The sequence below is a fragment of the Mizuhopecten yessoensis genome, unplaced genomic scaffold, assembly GCF_002113885.1.
Source record: "Mizuhopecten yessoensis strain PY_sf001 unplaced genomic scaffold, ASM211388v2 scaffold716319, whole genome shotgun sequence".
NCBI classification, from domain to species: Eukaryota; Metazoa; Mollusca; class Bivalvia; order Pectinida; family Pectinidae; genus Mizuhopecten; species Mizuhopecten yessoensis.
Window position 1 is genome coordinate 817,946 of NW_018480057.1, and position 8,747 is coordinate 826,692.

Below are 8,747 nucleotides of genomic sequence, written 5' to 3' on the forward strand. Positions count from 1 at the left end.
AATAGTAGCTGGAGTGTAGTCATATGTGATGTATAAATGCCGTATTAAAACACATCATTATAACAACTTTCTTAGACTTATAACAATCACGCCATTTACGGTATTAACCTAAGTTAAAGGCTACAATTGTTTTATTATTTTCAAAACAGTAATGTTAGTAATCTGAAAAAAACCACAGCAAAAAGCTACGGAAGCGGGACGATAAGTTCGTTTGGAGACAGGTCATTATTCTATTTTTAGAAACGCCCAGTCCTTTAACAAAAATCACGCGCTCCAAGTCAATATCGGTTTTTATCGGTGGACACGTGATTCACTTCTGGCTTATAACTTGTCGGGATTAATCTGAAAAAAATAATAACTTATTTATTATATAATACAGGCTATTTCCGTGCAATATTGCCGTTCAATAAAAACGATATAGCACACGTACAATAAACATGCAATGAGTCTTGTCACCGTGGGAAACAGGTCATATTCCTACGCACTACAACTTCTACGTTTGCAAACAAAATGGCTGACCGAATTACTGTTTGCAGTGAAAGCAGAAGCAAGGGGCACTGGGAGAACAAAATAACAAACGAGTTTAATAAATTCAATATTATATAAACAGGAGTGTAAGCTTCACACAAATTCAACACCTGCATGTTCAAATTCCACTTGAACGTCTCCGACATAACACAATCAATGGCGAACACGTGTAACCGGTCAACTTCATCAGTGTTCCAGTTTCATGGCGGATTCCACAGTATATTTTCTGGCTCAGTGACAGGCGAAAACATAGAGGTGCACATTCACCAAGAAAGTGCAGACTTCGATGTGTATTGTACATGTGATGACCTTTAACTTGACAGTGCACGCGCCGTTGTGTCAAATATGTGATGTCACTGCTATTTTCGAAACAGCCAATTCGTTGAATTATTGTCGCATACAAAATTATTATTAATGTTATATGGTAATTATTAAAACATTAATTGATGAAGAAAACCTAAATGATTGTTTGTTCATTGAAAAGGTTCTNCATCGGTACAATTCATGTAGAGGACACGTGACAAAAAAAAGAGTGTTTCTCGAATTATATAATAAATAGGATCTGACACTCGTGTTCATGTAATTTTGAATTTATTTAACTTGTTTATCAAAATTGATTGAATTTTCTAAACATATCAGGTAAAGTGTATATGTATTTGTAAACATTGTTTCTATGCAGATTTCAAAAAAACAATGTTCTGATCCGCAACTACCAGTGATCCGAAACTCACATACTAACTGTACTGCTAACAAAAAAGTACTCACTGTTAGTGGCTATTTTTACGATCACTCCATGAAAGATGCCGGCGCCTCCCCACCTTGCCTTGCCATTATTGCCGTTTTTTATATACTTCTACGTAGATCTTCTTTGGTTCAACAATGGTAGTTACCGATTGCACGACCACGTTTTTTAAAGATACAAATATATATCAGGGTAGACGCCGACATTTCGATTTCTCATGTGGTTGTTTACTGTTGACGTTGATGATTCTGGAACGCGCCAAACTGTATCTACCAATATAAATCTTGACCAATCATTGACTCGTTTTCAATTCTTGTCGGTAAACACTGACCATTGAAAGCATTTGGTTTATCTCGCTATGAGGGTATGTGTAAACTACGGACCTGATAGCGGAGACCGCGAAACGACCAAATTAATGCATATCGCTTGATATCTAAGTGAATGACGCTGTTTCGTCACAGTTAAGTATATATCTAAACTTTATGCATATATCACTGATTCCACGCTAAACTGGACAATTGTCATTTTCTGCTTTTGTCATCAAAATCTTTAAAAGAATAACATGTGAGTTTATGTTTGGTATGATTGAGTTAAGAATTTGTGATTCTGTACAGACATTTGAAACAATCACATCATCGTAGTATAGTAAACATGGATTTACAGGTAATATAAGCACGAACATGTCTCTTTCACAGCATAATTGAATGTCACAATTTGATAGCTAGATTTGACCGACATCTTTTCCGAATAGAAAAATGACATTCAAAATATTATTTTTGTTCTTGTTCCTTCAGTGTGACATATTTATTGCAAAAAAATAACAAAAAAACAAACATTTTTTTTTTTTATATATAAAAGTGTATTAAGAACATTGAATAACAATTTAACATCAGATACGATATATGGGTGAATTTCAGTGTGCCTTTCAGGACGGAAGGTGATATGAATGAAAGTGAAAATTGGGTTCTTAGATAACATTTATCAAACATAGTCATACTGAATGTAGACAGTTTCTGGGTTTGTCTAGAAAATAGGTCTCTACAGTCTGTGTTTACCCATAAACCTTTGCTTAGGCGAAAATTAAACATCTGAATTGTCCGCAGGCGATCTAGACACTGCAACTAGCAGTAAATCAGATCAGTTTCGAAAAACAGTCAATGGAAAGTTTGAATGTTTATTGTGTTACAGAAAATTAGTATTCAAACAAAACATTATGCTCCATTCGTATAAAACTCACAAACTAAGTAAGTATAAATATTGATGAAATCGGCTGAAACATGATCAAGCATGGCGAAGACAATTTTATTTTCCAAACTAGATGACTAAATTTTACATACTACCTCCATAACATAAGGATAGTTAGTTTCGTGTAGTATTTTTTATGTTTTCACACATGTGTGTGTCTACTTGTAATGAAAACCGATTGCAAATTAGGATTCGTGGACCTATTTCTGTTTTCCCCCTATTTTCGCCACTTGATGTCTGTGACCGTATCAGTCTCAAGTTTTTACACTCACCCAATGAGCCCCCTTTTTGAAATACACTCAATCATGGTTAATTATGTAACTATTGCGTGTTTACTTTGTCACATAAGGACTGAATTAAAACAGCAACATGTTTTCAAGGACAATGTTAAAAAAATCGTTTTTGGAGAGAGAGAGTGAAAGGTGGGGATTGTATTAATTGTTTCCTCCGTAATTTAATAATGATCCTATTTCCTAATAATAATTTCTATATATTTAGGAAGGCAAATTGAAATTACAAAATGATCTTTTACATTTTCAGCTCCAGTCAAAAGAATCAAGAAGCTGTATTTGGATGATGACTCTTTCAGTGTTCTATATCGTACACAATCCTGCTGGAAGAAACGTTCTCGTGGAAATGCAAAAATGTCATTGGGACCAACGTTGCAGTCAGTTGAATATGCAGAAGTCGAAGACAGCCACGAAGAAGATATAGAAATAGATGGTAATTATACTTCATTTATAGTGATAATTTAACCCTGATCACAGCCTCCCCCACTATTCCGGATTTTTTGATGTGCATGCAACTGCTTATTTGCTTACGTGGCAGCTACGCGCCTGGAAATGATAAGATAATAAGCAGTTAACTATTAACAGGTTCCTTGGCAGATTAGTTGAAGTTTTAGCGGCAACAGTGGACCCATTAACTTCATCAAAGAGTCTTTCCCACCAATGATGGTGGCAACAGGCGTTCATGTGTGCGGTTCATGCATTACTGCACATATGGAGACAGGAGTCGCTTGTTTAGGCACCTGTGGAAACCTATTTCCCTCGGGCAGTATGACATCAATTTCTGAAGAATTTGTTGCCTTTTATGGTAAGCCTTTATTGTGTTTCTCATTAATTTCTTATATATATATCGGTGTAGGATCTAAATTATAATTTTCATGGCCTTGAAAAACTATTCAGCCATACCTCTGAGACAAATATATTTGAAAATGGCAAATATATTCATAAAAAATATTAATGAGATTTGGCAATGAAAATAAAACTTCATATGAGGTCTGCTTTAATGAACTTTAAAAATTTCCTTGAGGAGAAATATCGAATTTCTAAAAAACAGAATCAGATTACAAGGTTTTGTTTTGGAATGTATATGATTATTGGATCAGACTTATAAAGGTAATCATTACTTAAGTTATGCAAAATTCTTAACTTAAGCTGAGGAATGTGAAACAATTGGACAGGTTGAAGACCGTCTATAGCCATAAACTTGTGTTTTACAGTTGCCCCTGTTTTTCAACTCCCGGACAATCCATGTAGTGTAGCAGGTTGGTTAACTTCTTTCATCAATTTGATTGGAAAAAAATCCTGAAATTTATAATTTGGCGATTTGAAGAATATATGATCTTGAGTTTTCATGATGTAGCATCATAACGGATGATTAAATTATACAAGTGGCTAATTTACTTACACTCATAATTCAAAACAATATATATATAATCTCATTGTTTTTGTGAAATAATTGTGATTAAAGGATTTTCAGAATAGGAACCTCATGTTTTTGTATGTATACTCTGTCTGGCATCAGAAAATTATTTTTAAAGTTAAAATTGTGTAGAAAAGTCGAACAAATTACAACTACAAAATGTAATAGGTACAGTTGACATGTGCATTTGTTTTTTTCCACCTCCCTGACACAATATCTTAAATGTAATGTGTGTGAAATATCCCTTTCCAAACATAGTAACAGACAGTGGTACAAGCATATACATAGACACTAGAACACATACAAACACATATAAACAAGTTGGTATTATCAAATTAATAATCAGGGGAAATAACTACTAATACTCATTTTTATTATAATGAATCTAATGGTTTAAATTCTAACCTTTTATTTTGATATTGAAAAGACATATAAAATATATACCAGTAGATATATATATATATAAATATTATGAAGAGAAAAGAAAAATAATTTGTTGATAGAGCTGCATGTATAAACATTTGATGGATTAAATTACCGCACCCAACAGATACAGGCCAAAAAGTCCATTGTATCACACAATGCCATCCACTGATGAGTTTGGAAATTCATTCCCACCAAATAGTTTAATTTATGCATATTAAACACAGGTTAGATATATAATTAACATGTTGTAAAGCTTTATATTCTTATTTATGTAGTTGTTTCCCAATATTTTTTAATAAAATAGTANAAATCAGAAGAATTACATTGAGAAAAAATAAAATGTAAACAAATAAATAAAATGTAAATAGATAAAATGTAAAATTTCATTCAAAATTGAAGTTTAATGTCCTGAATCTTCTAGAACTTTAAATGTAATTGGATATAGATAGGAGAATATGTTTGTTTTCATTTTCATCACATCTCTCACAACCATTTAGCATGACATCTAATGATAAATGGTTGTGAGTTTCATGGAAAATATTCTGAAAAAGGTCAATACGATCTTCAGTGTATTTTATACAATCATGGAAGTAATGAGATGCTGTTTCAAATCTAGAACCACAAGAACATGCAGAGGACTCGGTAAGATAATCTTTCTGACGGTCATTATTTAGGTTACTGGCCTCATTTCTCGACTGACAGAGAATAATATTAGTTTCCATATTTCCTAAAACTAAAAGACATCAGTTGTTCTTGTGTTTGAATTTGGAATAGGTGTTATTAACTTTTTGAACTGATAGGCGGAAAGAATATTTTGAAGGTCTGAAGCGATATTATTTATTTCATTAAACATGGATGGAAAAAAAGTTATTAGAATAATTAACAGTTCGACGAAGAGGATCAAAGATATCTAGCTAGTGTGGGATCATGAAAACGTGACTCAGTGATTTCTTTCAGATAATATGGAGTTTCATTATTCATAATCTTGTACATCAGCATCATTTTATGTTGTTTTCTCCTCCTTTCAAGAGGACCCCAGCCTCATTCATTGTACAGGATAGTGTCGGGGGTGCCTCTACGCAGTCCTGTAATTATTCTTGCAGCCTCTAGCTGGACTGACTCTAAGAGATTTTTTTAGATTTTGTGAACAATTATCCCAAACAACATCTGCATATTCTAATAAAGGTCTAATATATGATGTATACATTGTGGTTAATGACTGTCTGTCTAGTTTATGTTTCATCATCCTTAAAAAAAATTTGTATGCTTGCTATCTGTGTAATTAACACAACACACTTCATATACAGTAACATTTGTTTGTATTGGTGAGGTGTTTAAGAATTTACATGTTCAATTCCTGTTTTGGTCGGTCAGCCATGACAGGGATCTTCCCAGAAAATTCACATAAAGTGACTAATTATGTTAAATGTTCTCTCACCGGCTATACACTGGAAGGGAGGGGGATATTATTAGTTGATCACAAGATGCATATGGTTTATGGAAAAAACTACTATAGAAGAAAGAGTTATTTATATCTCTGCTGTTTTATCATCTTAACTCTCTATATCATACAGGTGGTTTAAGCAATAAACTGCATAGATGTGGCAGACCAACTGGTATAACTTCCACATGTGTTACAGACAAACTTATCATGGTGCGCTAGCGCGCACCATTCAGTTTATAACACATCTATGTAGTTTATTGCTTATATTTACATTTCATAATGAGAATTCGCATTTTTTTTTATGTCCTTTCCAAATTTTAAATTTCCCGCTTATTACCGTCAGGTCAGGTCAGTATCTAGAACGGCACAAAGATAACAGCTGACGTCATGCGCTATTTCCCATACAAAATTGAAAAGACTCCGCAACTTTCGTTAATAATTCATTTGATTTTGATTTATATTCTCGATTCATAAATAGTAACAAATGACATTTTGTAAGTAACTAATCAAGTTTCGTAAAACATTTTCCGATTTTATTCCGACCTATATCCGGCGCACGCACTCAACGGAAGCCCGCAGTAATCAGGTCAGAGTTATATTTGCTGTCCGGCATGTTGTTGATGTTGATCGTGCAACCGGAGAAGGTTGATTTCGTGAAAAATCCAGGCGTAAAATTGTTTGTTGATCTCACAGACACTTGGGACAGGCAGCTGGTGTTAGGGATCAAAGCAGAAGATATCGATAAGTTCGGTAGTGGCACTGTTAAGTCGCTCGGAGGTGCAAAGACCAACTTCAGTTATAGTCTCATAAGATGAAGCTGCTATTGGCAGTACTTTAGTAGTAATATAGAAGGGCTTTGCCACACCAAATGTAAATATAGTAATATAGCTGGTACTCATTGTCGAACAAGGGAGGCCCAAAGGTCGCCTTTCTGTGTGAAGGGGGTATAACTGGCCAGATAATAATCTTACATAATTGACCATCATAACTCTAATGTTCCCAGACTATACTCTTATATATTTTTGTCTTGCTTTTTTGTGAACTGTGGTAGTAAATAATGGCATTTGGAAACAATTTCCTTACCAGGGCCCGTATTAACGAAACTGTTCTCATGCTCGAGCATGGATTCTGAGCACAAAATCCATACTTGAGCATGAAAATGGTTACATGAATATAGGCCCAGGTATTTCAGATGTTCGAGTGTCATAATAGACAGCGCACTTGCAATTGCGTTCCACCAAGACAGTCAGGGTTCAATTCCCAACTAGGACATGAAAAGATATTGGGTCACCAGCACAGTTAAGTTGGTCTCGGGTGGTCTAGTTCCCTTCCACAATTGGACCCTCTATGCGCTTACCTTCCAGGCCAACACAAATGATAAATATAAGTAAGTTATGTGTCAAAAAGGTTGAAGGATAGATTACGTTATGTCATATCAATTAATAATAAGGCCTAGCCCCCAAATTTTGCCACACCGTTTTAAGGATCCCCGTTCCACCGCCAAAAATTGTGACTAAGTATTGGAAACTGTTTTTGCTGGCACGACTATAGCTTTCCTTAATCATTACTGAAAAGAAAATCATACCTTGTGGGAATTTTGTAAGAAATATTGAAGGTAAAATAAACAAAATATATTCAATTACAGTGTTCTGAGTGTAAAAGAAACCATCGGGGTCAGACTGGTATTCTTACCCTGCACTTTAGATTGTTATATCTCTGCTCTAACCAAACTTTGACCAACTGTGTGCTACAGTTATGGCTAAACGGAAGTTAAGGAGAAGTTACTGTATATAGGAAAAACACAGTGCCGTAGAACAGGGGTCCTTAATCTTGAATTTAAAAAAAAAAAGATTCTGCCTGTTCCAACAGCCTACAGTGATGGGGAAGGTTTTAGGACTTTACAATCATATCGTTATAGGGGATATGGGAATTGTTTTGTATTGTTATGGTACATTGTATTGTTACACCTGGGTTACCAGGTAAGGCAATTATTGATGTTTAATTTATGTGGTAATAAAAAAAGAAAGTTTGATTTATTATTCTGTCTGAAGTAGAGATGAACGTGGCTGCACACTATAATGGTCTGCTAGCTTAATACAACTATACAACATGACAATTCAACTGTATGTCCTGTTTTCCTGTCAAAGGGATGATTTTGAATTCTCTCAGAAGTTCCTGGTGTCACCTACACACCTGTATCGGGGACTAATTAGTAAGAAACTGTCGTAGATGGGAATAAGCTAGTACTACGCACTTTGTCACATGAATAATAGCCAGCCAACAGTGAATCATTCATAAAACTTTCATAATAACAATCCATTTCAACCGAACCGAATGATCCATGAAAAGTGTGAAGTCTTTATTGTTTGGTAGGTAATATAGATACTTTCTCTGTCTGATGATTTTCATGACTGGTTTTTGGTAGTGGATATTATATAGGAAGAATTTGTAGAATTTTGGGATTTGTAACATATATGGGGACTGGCACTGGATATTATATAGGGAGTATTGTGGTTTGGGGACTTGTAACACACAAAGAAACACTACTGACCGTTCTTATGGTGTAGAGTATCACAGTCACTAGTGTCACCATCAACTAACAATGGTGTACTCACTAGTGGTGTAGGGTGTCACAGTCACTAGTGTCACCATCAA